The sequence below is a fragment of the Panthera onca genome, chromosome A1 (genome assembly GCF_046562875.1).
Source record: "Panthera onca isolate mPanOnc1 chromosome A1, mPanOnc1 haplotype 2, whole genome shotgun sequence".
NCBI lineage: Eukaryota > Metazoa > Chordata > Mammalia > Carnivora > Felidae > Panthera > Panthera onca.
Window position 1 is genome coordinate 21,655,718 of NC_138339.1, and position 15,305 is coordinate 21,671,022.

Sequence of the window (15,305 nt, forward strand, 5' to 3'; positions counted from 1 at the left end):
TTTGTTTGTTTGTTTGTTTTCTGTCAGCCAAGATGGCTTAGCGCATTGCCACCCAGTACCAATAAACCTAGCACCCAGATCTTGGTTTCTAATACAGTTTTCCAATTAAGTGAACCAGAGCTCCTTGGGGGAAATAGCTGACTCTATGACTAGACCAAGAAACATATAAGATGAGCTGGGAGCATCTTTCAAGGTCTGGAAGTAAAGGGGTGCTTAACAAACACACAAATACCAAAAACAAACCATTGACAGAAGTATTTCAAAAGCTCACAGAACAAAAAAAAAAAAAAATGTCTCAATGGCCAAAACTGGATTAATTTGAGCAAGAAACTAAAATATTACATTATAATTACATGGGTAAAATAAATATCCATGCATTCAGATTGATATAAATAAATGATTTAATCAATACATGAGTGAGGAAGAGAAGACAAATCTCCCTTAATATGAGTTCCAAATATTCATATAGAAACTCTGCCCTCAAGCAGGAAGATTCTACATTCCCACTATGTAAGTGCATGATGTACATAGTAACTTCCTTCCAAAGAGTATAGTATGAAAATTGGAAGAAACAATTATTCTTTTTAACTTTATTAATTTATTTTGAGGGGGGAGGGGCAGAGAGAGAAGGGGAGAGAGAGTATCCCAAGCAGGCTCTGCACTGCCAGCACAGAACCTGACACAGGGCTCGAACCCATGAACGCTGAGATCATGACCTGAGCTGAAATCAAGAGTAGGACACTTAACTGCCTAAACCACCCAAGTGCCCCAGAAGAAACAAGTACTTTTATTTTATTTTATTTTATTTTATTTTATTTTATTTTATTTTATTTTATTTATTATTTATTATATTTATGTATTTTTTGTGTGTAGAAACCTGAGAAACATTATCTCAGCCAGGTATCAAGGTCAATATCAACAATATAAAATCAAGCTGATGTTAAGTACCCTTGACACAATATCAGGAAAATGGTACTTTACCTCCGTGGCCTTCTCCTCCAAGCCAGACTCAGGCTAATTACAGAAGAACATTAGACAAATTCCAATAGAAGGCCTCCCAACACAATACCTGGCCAGTTCTCCCCAAAACCATCTAGGTCATCAAAAGCAAGAGAAGTCTGAGAAACTGTCTTTGCCAAGAGAAGCCTAAGAACACATGACTACTAATGAAATGTAATATCCTAGATGGAATTCTGAAACAGAAAAATTATTAGATACACAGGAAACCTTAATAAAGTATGGACTTCAATAATAGCAATATATCAAAATAGATCCATTTATTATAAAAAATTATATATTATACTAACATCATATATTAATAGTAAATGGAACTAGGTAAAGCATGTATTGGAACATTATGTTCTATGTTCTTTATTTTTCTGTGAATCTGAAACTATTCTAAAAATAAAGTTTAAGAAAAATAAAGTGAGTTTAACAGGTAGAGGGGATAAATTATGTGTGTTGGGGGAGGTTCTGTTACTTTTGATAATATGATCAAAGAAGGGGATTCTAGATTACAGTGATATTTGAGCATAAAGCTGAAGGGACTTAGGGAGATAGTTATGAGGATTTCAATGGGAACAGTGTTCCAGAGAAAGGAACTAACAAAATGCAAACACTTAGCAGGGAAGGGGTAGGGGAAGAAAGCATGTTCATGTTAGAAGCCTTCAGGTCATAGAAAGGACATAAATGTACCTACAGCTGAGTGAACAAGGGGATAATTCTAGGCTATGAGATTCAAGAGGCAACAGACTTCTAGAGTCTTACAAGCCATGATAAGGAGTCTTAACCTTCATAATATTGAAATCACAGGAGGGTTTGTGGCTGCGGAGGAACCTGACATAACTTAATGTTAAATGGTAACTCTGACTGGCGTATGGGAAAATAGATTTTATAAGGAAAGAAAGGAGACAGAGAAAATGGTGAGGTGATCCAAATAATCCTGATAAGTGAATGTTCTCATTGGGATGAAATTAACAGAAGTGGAGTAGGTAGGAATGAATCCAAGGCTTTGGCTTGAACATCCGATTAGAGCTGCCATTTGCCCATTAGAGGCGCTAGAGAAGTTCAGGTTGTATGAGGAATTAGGGAATCAAGGTTTTGATTTAGAACATGCTTTATTCAATATCCAAGTGGAGATAATCCACATGCATTTGGACATTCAAGTCTGGAATTTAAGGAATTGTCAGGACTGACTGAGACTATTGAGTTTCACCAGTGCATTCCAGGGTTATTAAATCCATGAGAGTGGTTGAAATTACACATGCAGTACAAAAATAAGAATACAGTTTCAGTCTCAACGGAAGGTAAGGAAATGCAAATTTTATAATTAAGGTTTAAGGTTACCTGGCTTAATATTTGACAATGAAAGCCAAAATCTGAAAAAAGCAAGGATAGTACTGAGTGCTGTTAAGGCATAGCAGGGTGGGCATAGTCCTTGGTATACAAAAAGAAGAATATTATTAATGATGAGAGTAAAATGCATAAAATTTTGTTGAAAGTAATTTGTGAATAAGGATCAAAGCCTTAGAATGGTTTACAGTGTTTAATGAATAAAATTCTAAGAAAGTTTCTTAAGAAATTAGGCATTTGAAAGAGAGGCTTGGGTATAACCATATTTACCAAAGCAATGTTTAGTATTAGATGTACTGGACCTTTTTATGTTTGCACCTCCAGACGCACTCTCAGTTCTTACTTTGCTCAGTGCAGCAGGAGATAAATTTGTAGGAACTGTGTCAGTGGGCTCACTGGTCCTTGGGTGCATTTAGCCGGTGTGAGGCATAGGCAGCAGATGATGGGTAGAAGGAGATGGAGGTAGTCTTCACACCACACCCTTAATGGCCAGTTGCTTTTCTTTACAATGAGCCACAGCTTCTTTCAGATAGCTGGTGCTCTGTTAGAATAACCGGTACTCTCTCGGAAGTAATGTCTACTCAGGCGCCTTCCTCCTGTAGATCCAGGAGGGGTAACAAGTTTATGCTGCTGTGAATTCTGCCATGCCACCATCCCTAGTTAGTGCCTTTAACACTGCCCTCACTGTCTATTAAACCAGTCTCAGTCAATGAGTATGTCATCTGTTGCCTGTAAACATTCTGACAGAAACATTGGAGAAATTTGGAAATGAACTAAATGTCTATGAAAGGGGAAGGGTAAGAAAGTCATGCAACTTACATGCAACATAATGACATGATGAAGTCATCAGAACAATCTACATATTAATTCTTCTACCAAATATATACAAAATGCTTACTCTTTTTCTAGGCATTTTTATAGGTGAAAAGAATAACAGACTCCTTGAGGAGTTTGCATTCCAGAAATATAGTCTTACATACATAAAAAAAAAACGTTTATTTATGAAACACCCCGAAGAGATTGCTGACATTAGAAGTAATGTTTTCTTTGTTCCCTGTATCTATGAATCTGTTTCTACTGGGCTTTGGTTGTTGTTTGTTTTGTTTCCTAGATTCCACATATGTGTGAAATCACACAGCATTTTTCATTTCTCTGTCCGACTTATGTCACTTAGTAAAAATCCCTGTGTGTCCATCACAAATGGCAAGCTTCCATTTTTTATGGCTTAGTAATGTTCCATTATGTATGAATATACGTGTGTGTGTGTGTGTGTGTGTGATATCACATCTTGAATTTCTTCAATAATATGTCATCTATCAGGGAAATTAAAGAGAAACTTATTTTTATATCTCAAATTTTTAATTAGTGGAGAAGGTATAAGTGAATTTCCTGCCTGTGGTTTCACGTCAGCTTCCAGTGACAGAAATGAACATCAGAGTCTGTCAAATGCAAATTAATGAGTGTTTCACATGCCATCAGCCTACACTAAGTATTTCTCATTTAAGAAAGAGTGAACAGTGCTAAAAATTGTCCATATTTAACACTGTATTTGATTAGACAGAGATTGTTTCTTGAGTTAGGTCTAGAAACCAGTAGTTCAGACAAAACTGTTGGCCTGCCTATGTCTTAGAGTGGGAGGGGTGAAAATGGGGACAAGAGGGTGTAGTGGTAGGATGTGCTTGGCAGTCTGGAGGAGAAGAAGGGAAGTTAAATAGCTGTGGAAGAGCAAATTATAACATAAATGTCCAGACATTTATAATAATTTTCACAGTGGAGACATAGATAAGTTAATATTTTAACTATTCAATGTTTTAAAATTTTAATTAAATATTTTAAATATTTCAAATATTCACGGGTATTATGGATTTCATTTTATTTATTCTTATTATTTTTGAATGTTGAATGCTTAATGAATTTGTGTGTCCTCCCTGCACAGGAACCAAGCCAGTCTTCTCTGTATCGTTCGAATTGTACTATCTGTACTGCCAAGGCGAGCACGAGAGAATATTTTGGATTTTAAAAAGGAATTTCAGTCTTTTTGTTTCATGAAACTTTTTGTCAATCTGATTACAGGATAATGTTTTTAAATCATTAATTAAGATATGAGACATAAGTATTAAAAAGAAAATCAATCCCAGGGCGCCTGGGTGGCGCAGTCGGTTAAGCGTCCGACTTCAGCCAGGTCACGATCTCGCGGTCCGTGGGTTCGAGCCCTGCGTCGGGCTCTAGGCTGATGGCTCGGAGCCTGGACCCTGTTTCCGATTCTGTGTCTCCCTCTCTCTCTGCCCCTCCCCCGTTCATGGTCTGTCTCTCTCTGTCCCAAAAATAAATAAAAAACGTTGAAAAGAAAAAAAAAAAGAAAAGAAAATCAATCCTATTAAAATACAGCTACCAAAACATTTTAAAAACTGATTTTGGTTAAATAATATATATGCTTCTTGATTAATGCAATAAATTACAAAACCCATCAGCAGACCTATTAGTACCATGGTGTCAAAGAAAAAAATGAACATACGAAGCACTTAGTATGATATTTAATTCCTACTGAGGATAAAATCACAGATACCTCTAATACTTCTGTGTAGTAATACCCATAAACATAATTGGGAGGGGGCGCCTGGGTGGCTCAGTCAGTTAAGCGTCCCACTTCAGCTCAGGTCACAATCTCGCGGTATGTGAGTTCGAGCCCCGTGTCAGGCTCTGTGCTGACTGCTCAGAGCCTGGAGCCTGTTTCAGATTCTGTGTCTCCCTCTCTCTCTGCCCCTCCCCCGTTCATGCTCTGTCTCTCTCTGTCTCAAAAATAAATAAATGTTTAAAAAAAAATAAAAAAAAATCATAATTGGGAGGGATGCTAAATTTCAGTTCGAGAATAGTACAAATATTGATGTAATATATTTTCAGTTTAAATATATAAACTCTATGTTAAGATTTCTTAGAACTACTTACAAAATTTAAAAAAAAGACTTAAATTTTGAAGAATATGTAATTTTATAATAACATTAGGCAGAAGACTGGAATGAACAGTAAACCTACGGGGAGGACATATGGATTAAAATTCTGAGTTTGTCACTCTCTTAATGAGCTTAGGCAAGTTTATTAACTAGGTTTTATTTTCATTATATCTGGAATGGGAATCATAAGCTTATCTTATACAGAGATAAAATGATTAAATAAAATCATGTGTATAAAAAGAATCTGAAATATAGTAGATTAATAATATATAATTATAGTCTTCCTTTCCTTCAACCTGAAACTATTGATTAGTTCATTAAATAATTATATTCTATTAATGTGCAATAAAGCAATATGCATTTGCCTGGGAAACTATAAATGAGACTTGAGAAGGTCATTGTAAACTATTACAGTAACCATTTTAAAGGCATAAGCACATCCATGGTTTATTAGAAGTGTTAATCTGGAGTCTGTGGTAGACACTGTGTGTTCCACACGGATACTGTTTACCAAGCCAGTCTACTTACTAGCCAGCTCTTGTTAGGTATGGCTGCTACCTGCTTATAGCTAACTCCTTCTGAGAAATTTTCTGGACTGATGAGAACCACCAAACTAGGGACTTACTCCACTCACCACTATCATCAGTAACAATGAGGGGCAAATAGATCCTTTGCCTCAAGGTGGGTCAACTGTATTCCAGAGTCTTCTCTCTGTGGATCAGGCAAGGCTATACTCAATCTGAGAATATGTCTCTATGATCTTTCTTTTTCCTGCTTTATTCCCTTTTATTACAGTTATCTCCTGAGAAGCACATTTTCAATCAATCACCTATATCCAAATCCAAGTCTCAGACTGGATCTAGGGAAGCCCGTAAGATTGTACATATATAGTCTGAATGAACTTCTACTCTGTTAGAAGTGAGCCATTCAGTTTTTTTTTCAAATATTTATTTGGTGCCTACTTTTGCCAGATGCATAGCACACTTTAGATGCTTGAGATGCAAACAAAGACTTCTGCCCTTGTGTAACTTACATTCAAGCCGGAAAAGATAAGCACTATCCAATAAATGTAATAAATATGAAAACAGTAGAGAGAAAGTATTCAGTGCTATTGAAAAATAGTAGAGCAATATAGGGGAATCTGAATATAGGGTCTGGGGAAGGGAAGAGAGGTGAAATTCCAGGTTGGCCTCATTGGGAAGGTGTTATTTGAATAAAACTTTGAAGTAAGGGGAACTATACAAGTAGATATGCAAGGGAAATATTTTCAGCCAGAGTAAAAGCCTATAGCAATGGAGTGCCTGGCTTGTTTTAGTTGTGTCTGAGAAAGATAAGTGAAGGGGAGAGTATAGGAAGAGAGGACAGAGTGAGAGTAGGAGGTTTTTTTATGCCAGAAAGGAAAGTATATTAAGAGGTAGTGGCATCAAGCCAAGTGATCAAAACTATGGGGACTGGAAATTGACCATTAGATTGAAACTATAACCTTCACTATGTAATTAATATATTGCAATGGTTTTCGAATAAATATATATTTTCTTTTACCTGGATTATTCAAATGGCCTCTAAATATTCAAATGGTCTAACGTGTAATTCCTAGGACATGCTACAGTCTTTGTTAGTGACAAATAAATTTGCAAATATCTTTCTATCTATCTTGATTTCACTTTTCTGTGAAGTTGGCCTGGGAAACTGTTCAAATTTTAAGACTCATACTATTACAGCTTATTGTTTGAAAGCATTAACTTTGGAACTTGGATGTCTGGTTTCAAATCACAGCTGTCCTAGTCCTACCAGATGCCTTTGAACTTCTTATTTTACTATGAGTTCTCCACTTACCTTGCTGTGCATGTTGTATTATTGTGGGTTTTTAGGATGCTTTGAGTTAAATTAGCTGATACCCATAAAATAAATGATATATTTTCTGGATATTCTATTTCGAATGGACTATTTAATGCAATGATAACAGTATATTAAAATAATGTTTCTCACACACACAGCATGTTTATCATAGGTCAGTTAGTGAAGATGGTTCCACCTTATCTTTTTTTCCCCCCCCTCAGGATCTCATTTTCAATTCACTTAGGCCAGAAGTTCTTTTATTTTTAATTTATTTCCAGTATAGTTAACATACAGTGTTGAATTGGTTTCAGGTGTACGTTACAGTGATTCAACAATTCTGTATATTACTTAGTGCTCATCAAGAGACGTGTACTCTTAATCCCCTTCACCTATTTTACCCTGTCCCCCACCCTCCTCTCCTCTGGTAACCAAATATTTGTTCTCTATAGTTAAGAGTCTGTTTTTTGGTTTCTCTCTCTTCCCCCCCGCCCCTTTGTTTCTTTCCTTCAATTCCACAAATGAGTGGGGCGCCTGGGTGGCTCAATAGGTCAAGTGCGTGACTTCGGCTCAGGTCATGATCTCCCAGCTTGTGAGTTCAAACCCCATGTTGGGCTCTGTGCTGACAGCTCAGAGCCTGGAGCCTTCTTCAGATTATGTGTCTTCCTCTCTCTCTGCCCCTCCCCTGCTCAAATGCTGTCTCTCTCTCTCTCTGTCTCTCTAAACAATAAAAAAAAAATTTAAAAAAATCCACATAGGAGTGAAATCATATGGTATTTGTCTTTCTCTGACTGGTTTATTTTGCTTAGCATTATACTGTCTAGATCCATCCGGTTGTTGCAAGTGGCAAGATTTCACTCTTTTTTACGGCTGAATAATAATTTATTCATGTATACATGTATATATATGTACACATATATATAATTATTACTATTATATGCCCATTCATCTGTCAATGGACATTTGGGCTGCTTCCATAATTTGGCTAATGTAAATAAGTCTGCAGTAAACATAATGGTACACATGTACTTTCAAATTAGTGTTTTCACACTCTTTGGATAAATACCCATTAGTGTGATTACTGGATCATATGGTAGTTCTATTTTTAATTCTTTGAGAAATCTCCATACTGTTTTCCACAGTGATTGTGCCAGTTTGCATTCCCACAAACAGCGCACGAGGGTTCCTTTTTCTCTACATCCTCGCCAGCACTTGTTGTTTCTTTTTTTTTTTTTTTTTTTTTTTTTTTTTTAATTTTAGCCATCTGACAGGTGTGAGATAGTATCTCATTGTGGTTTTGATTTGCATTTCCCTGATGATGAGTAATGTTGAGCATCTTTTCATGTGACTGCTGGTCATCTATATGTCTTCTTGGGAGAAATGGCTATTCAGGTCTTCTGCCCATTTTAATTGGATTATTTGGGGGGGTTGGTTGAGTTGTAAAGGCTCTTTATATTTTGGATACTAACCTTTTACAAATATGTCATTTGCAAATATCTTCTCCCATTCAGTAGGCCGTCTTTTAGTTTTGCTGATGGTTCCACCTCATCTTTATCAGAATTTCAGGCTAAGGGAGACAGACATGCTTCTCTCTCTACTTCCACCTTTACCAAGGCAAGAAAAAGTAACTTTGCAAGTGACATTCAGTCATTTAACATCTCCACACACATCAGTTTACACACTTCAATTACACTCCCTTTTGACCAAATCAGCTGAATTTGTCTAACTTCAAAGGTACTGGTGAAATACCTTCCTAGCAAACACTCAGAAGTTAGAAATATCTGGTAAATAACATAGATGATTATGACAATTCAAGCCCTCATTAACCAAATATGAGGCTGATTCTTCCTCCTGGAGAAAAATGTGCAAAGATACCACTCACAAGTTCCATACAGACTTGTCATCAAGTTCAAATCGAGGGAGTGTAGAAGAAACATAGCATGAAGTAGTTTCTATATCAAATCTACATGAGGCTTCTCATGACCAGAGATTAAAAGATAGCATGTGACACAGGGGCAGCATAAGTGCAACAAGTTTTCTCCAGAAAATGATGGCTGTTTTGAAATCCTGTTTGCTTGTCCTACTATTCTGACAGTAGAGTATTAAGCCATAATTAGATCTTATTCTCCAGTTTTGTCTCTTGAGAGGATCTCCCTTATCTAGTAGTCTTTGTGCCTCTTCATTTTCTGGAATTCTTTCATATTTGTTGACCTCATGGACCACTGCTGAAGAAGGCAGAGTGAATAGTATCACTCTTTGCAAGATGAGCAAATTTCTTAGCGAACTTACTGGCCATGCAAGTTGATGGCCCCAGAATCATCTTAACCTCACTCAGACCCAGAGTTTTGGATCTGGCCTGGCAAGACAGTTCTTAAAAACTAACTCCTCTTTTTCTTTTTGGCTCCAGTTAGTTTCATGTGTCAAGTGTCACTCCATAGAAATATGTTCCATTTAAACATACTTCTTAGATTTTTCTATATTTATTTATTTTCTTACCACTGCTCCACAGGTTTTGCTGTGTCTACTTCATTATAGGTTTCTTAGTCTTATTAGGTTTTACTGGACAAAACATAGTTTCAATGTCTTTAACATGAGACAATTTATCTGGTATAAGGATGTATTGAGAACCAAACACTTAACTGGGTCCTTAATTTTGCTGACATAATCTGTTCAGAAGTTTGAAAATAGCCATGATGGTCATTCTTTTGCTTTGCTTTCTGCTACAAAAGTTTCAATCATCCATTTTCAAACCAAACTATTATTTCTTTTAAACAAGGAGCATTGAAAAAGTTGGCTCTTTCACTCAACTTGTTGGTCCATTTATGCCATTTGCATTTCTTCAAATATTTTGCCATCAAACTGACAATAATGCTCTGAATTTATCTGTTTTCTAATAGCATTTTGACAATACAGGCATGGTGACAAATATGCCCTTCAATTACTCTGATTTCCCACATTTTCCCTTAGGGCTACAAGTTCACTGGGTCCAGGATCTGCGTTCCAAGTTACGACAAATATTACGCTCTTCTATGAAGTGAATTTCCACCTCTTGATCCTCTGATTAGGCTTTCTTTATGGCTGGATAGCCAGGAATTAAGTTAATGCTACAAATTTTAGGATTTCTTATTGTTTTTAGGACAACATATCACCTCTAGTAGATATTTATGTACCTGTCATGCTACAGTAATTGAAAACTTACAAAATTGCAGTAGCTTTAGAAACAAATGCATACTCAGAGTATATGACCACTGTTCTTGTCCTGGGAGACTGTAATAAACCTTATCACCAGGAACCCAAGGCAGGAGAACTTCTATCACTGTACTCCATGACTGCCAAGAGAAGACAGAGGAAACATGGAGAATCCCCTGTTGGCCCTTAGGCCTCCCATGCAGAAGAGACACATTTGCACCCACATTTCAGTGGGCAAAGCAAAACATAACCATGGTTATGTCTAAATTCAGAGGTAAGGGAGTAAAACAATCTTATGATGTGTTTGGAAGAGAGAAATCCAGAAATATTTGGACAAGAGTTCTGATGATTGCTTCAACAGCCTATGAAAATGCTTGTTCTGGGTTGAATTGTTTCTGCCAAAAAGGTATAGTCAACTCCTCACACATGGTACCTAAAAATGTGAACTTATTTGGAAACAGTCTTTGAAGATGTAATCAAGTTAAGATGAAGTCATCCTGAATTAGAGTGGACTTTAATCCAATAGGTCCTTATAAGAAGAGACACAAATATAGAGTGAAGAGGGCCATGTGAAGGAGGAGGTAGAGACTGGAGTTGTGCTGCCATAAACCAAGCTATCAGAGGCTGGAAGAAATAAGGAATTATTCTCCACTAGAGTCAGTGGACAGAGTATAGACCTGCCAACACCTTTATTTAGATGTCTGGCCTCCATTGCTATAAGATAATACATCTCAATTGTTTGAACCTACCCAGTTGGTTGTGTTTTGTTACAGCAGCCCTACAAAACTAACACAGTGCTAATTAAATATAAATGTTTATTATCAATTTGTAATATTTCCTTGAATTTATCAGGTAAATTTAAAAGATTCTTTTTTCTGTTCTTCAACATCATTAAATCCATAACATTAAGGACAGAGAGTTAACATGAAGGATTTTTAAGACCATAAACTTAGAATTGTTTTGGAAGGCTGTCATATAACTTTTGGTAAGACACTAACCTTCTCTATGTCTCAGTTACTTACTTTGTAAAACAGTTATAATAATAATAATACTCATTGATTGCTACTAATTCTCTTAAAAGGTTAGAAAAATTTTCAGTTAAGGTTAGATATTTTTAAGTTACTTATGACTATTTTGACTATGATTTTTGATTTTTGACTATAATTTGAAATTGGAATAGGGGTTTTTTTCATCCATATATTAAATCATCTTGCTCAATGCAGAGCACAAGATTAAAAAATATGTTTACTGACTAAATAATTTAAGTTAAATACTTAATGTTCAGTATACTGAATTACATATATTTTATTTTTTTAATGTTTTATTTATTTTTGAGAGAGAGAGAGAGACTGAGCTGTCAGCACAGAGCTCAATGAGGGGCTCAAACTCGTGAACCACGAGATCATGACCTGAGCCAAAGTTGGATACTCAACAAACTGAGCCACCCAGGCGCCCCAACATATATTATTTTTGGAATTCCTTCTTAAAAAGTAATGTAATGTGGAAGAAAATTATATGAAGTACTCTAATATTAAAGTATGAAATCACATATAAATCATGACCATTTATATATATATATAGTTTTTTATATATATATATTTATATATATATAAATATATATATATAAACATTTATATATAAATTTATATATATATAAATATATATAAACATTTATATAAATTTATATATATATTTATTTATATATTTATATATTTTATTTATTTTATTATATTATATTTATTTATTTATTTATTTTATATTTATTTATTTATTTTATTTTTATTTATATTTTTTTATATTTTTATATTTATATTTTTATATTTATTTATTTATTTATTTTATATTTATTTATTATATTTATTTATTTTATTATATATATTATATTTTATATTTATATAAATATATATATTTATATATATATTTATATATATATTTATATATATATAAACATTTATATATATATTTATATATATATTTATTTATATATATATATATATTTTTTAATTTGTTTTAATGTTTGTTTATTCTTGCGACAGAGTGTGAACAGGGGAGGGACAGAGAGAGAGGGAGACACAGAATCTGAAGCAGGCTCCAGGCTCTGAGCTGTCAGCACAGGGCCCGACACGGGGCTCGAACCCCCAAACTGTGAGATCATGACAGAACTGAAGTCAGACGCTTAACCGACTGAGCCACCCAGGCACCCTGTGACCATTTATATTTAAGCATTTCTCTAATAATCTATTTTTAAACATATATATTTACTTCTAAAATGTGTGTGGTTTTTAAATATATATTTTTATGTTTAAAACACTTATACATATTTTTTTTTCTTTTTCCTCAGCCTATATGAATAAAAACACCAGCAAAATTCCATTTATTTTCTTGAAATGCACTGTGAAATGAACTCTGTCAGATCGATAGTAAGGATCTTGGCACCAATGCCAATTTAAATGTTACTATAGCAATCGCCATGGTTATGTTTTCAATTAGTGATACACAGTCACAGCATAACATGGATCTAGTGTATCATTTGGTAACTTCAAAATGGATCTACAGATTATTTGATTTTACCAGTCAAATAAGAGCCAAACAGGAAAGAAAGAAAGAAAGAAAGAAAGAAAGAAAGAAAGAAAGAAAGAAAGGTGAAACAAGCAACAACCATGGTCTATTCCTAGGTTTCAAATTTCAAATATTCTCTAACTAAAGTTTAAAAGTATTTTAAATCCATTAGCATGTTTACGTTTGCAAATCAGCTATATAAGCACAACACAGTTACAAAAAATTTTACTTAATGAGTCATTGTCAAGATACTTTCATTAAAAAATCCAGGGTTTATATCATCTGGAAAATCTATCTGAAAATAAAGTTACATATAATAAATAGTTACTATTAAATCTCATGGAGGGAAGGAAAATAGAGATGATAATAATATAACACTCATTCATTATGGATCTATCCAGCATTTATTAAGTACATGTCATGGACCAGACACTCCTCACAGCTTTGGTAATCATTCATTCTGTTTTGAGACAGCCCATGTCTTTCTCTTCCTAGTCCACTGGAATTTTTCCACCTCCATCGTTAAGTTTCCTGGGGCTATTTAGCCAGTGAAATTTGGGTGGGTGTGATGTGTGCTCTATCTGGGAAGAACGTTTATGAACTGCTGCGGGATCTTTTCTCCTCTGCCATACCAAGTATGGCAAGATTTCCCAGCCTAGGACCCCAAATAAAGACAACAGGAGCTTACCCCCACCCCTGCAAGCCAACCTGTGATGGATGTATAATGGGAGAGAAAAAGAAAATTTTTGTTTGAAACTTCTTGCACACCCTAGGCCTTTATAACTGATGCATATATCTTAAATCACAGAAATTGCTGAAATCACACTCTCAAAAAACTATTTGATGAAGGCGCTATTGTTCAGATTTTATACATGAAAAATATGAAAGTTCACAATGTTTAAATAAATTGCCCAAGGTAAACATCTATTAGGTGGTGAGGGAGAAAATAAAAATCACGTCTGAGAGCTGACAGCTGGTACCTGGCCTGCTGACTAAGAGCTATGCTATAGTTTCCCCTGCTGAACACCAATTGAACAGAATATCATCATCAGATGAACTCACTCGATAGCTGTGAATGGATAAGGCAAAAGCAGAGACACTAGGTAGCCCCAAAATGACCAAATATCTTTCTTTCTTGGTTACTTTTTCAAAGACAATCTCAAACTGTTTTTCCAGCTTTCTATATAGAAGATAATATACATCTATAAAATTGCCCTGATTTCCTGATATGACCTAATCAAGTGCTGATCTCTGCTTTCATAAGCACTTCCCAAATATCCTAGCATATTCCCAAATTCTGTAATAAGCCTATCCTAACTCTCTCTGACCAAATTACTTCCAACTTCCCCATGATGGGAAGTGTGCCTCGTTGCAGGAAGTTAATACACCCAAGTTTGACACAACTGTATTATTCGTGATTTTTTGGACATTGGACTTTTCCAATGGTAATTGAGACTTACACTAGGGGAGTCTGGCTCTAGTATCCATAACACATCACTGTGCTGTAATCTGAATAAAACAGTATGAATATTGATAATTAATAAAGTAATTAACATAGGTTATTTCCTTTCTCTTACTGAACTACTCAAGGGATTTGAATTAAAACAATATGTCAAGGGGCGCCTGGGTGGCGCAGTCGGTTAAGCGTCCGACTTCAGCCAGGTCACGATCTCACGGTCCGTGAGTTCGAGCCCCGCGTCAGGCTCTGGGCTGATGGCTCAGAGCCTGGAGCCTGTTTCCGATTCTGTGTCTCCCTCTCTCTCTGTCCCTCCCCCGTTCATGCTCTGTCTCTCTCTGTCCCAAAAATAAATAAACGTTGAAAAAAAAAAAAAAATTAAAAAACAAAAAAAAAACAAAAAAAAAACAATATGTCAAGGAACATTGCAGTGAAATCAGCACTGATAGGATTTATTGCTGTGTGTCTGTGTGTGTGTGAATTTATAAGGAAATTTTGTTAAGGAATAGGCTTACTTCCCACCTGCCTGCCCGAACCTCACATGCAGAGGCTTGCATCAATTATACTCCCATCTTATGAGCCATAATTATTGTTTGTTCATTCAAGGATCTCTTATTTCATTGATTTATTTTTATTTTTATTCCCATATTCTACTCTCAGCTACCCCAGTTTTCCTGAGAGTTTCCAATAAATAAGAACCTGTGAATCAAAAGTATCTTGCATTAAAAATTAATTACCCTTATCATGTACCCAGGGGTTTGTGTAGAATTATGATCTGATTTGATGGAGGAATAATGGATCAAGAGTTCACATGACTCAATGTGCTTATTTTATGCCTATAAGATGGGATGTAATGGAATACCTAACTGTAGGTACTATTTCAACAATTTGAACATGTTATCTTTCACTTTACACATATTACACACATTGCACATAATTGAATCTATTTTTTTAGGGACTGT

At 35.3% G+C, this 15,305-nt stretch overlaps 1 protein-coding gene and 1 non-coding gene across 3 annotated transcripts in view; both read right to left on the bottom strand.

Moving 5' to 3' along the window:
- Positions 1–15,305, bottom strand: part of CDH9 (cadherin 9) — a 136,066-nt gene that overhangs the window by 99,886 nt on the left and 20,875 nt on the right. The gene's annotated exons all lie outside the window — the stretch shown is intronic.
- LOC132682560 (U6 spliceosomal RNA) lies at positions 4,244–4,350 on the bottom strand. Its single transcript, XR_009611742.2, has one exon. It is a non-coding gene; the product is annotated as a U6 spliceosomal RNA (small nuclear RNA).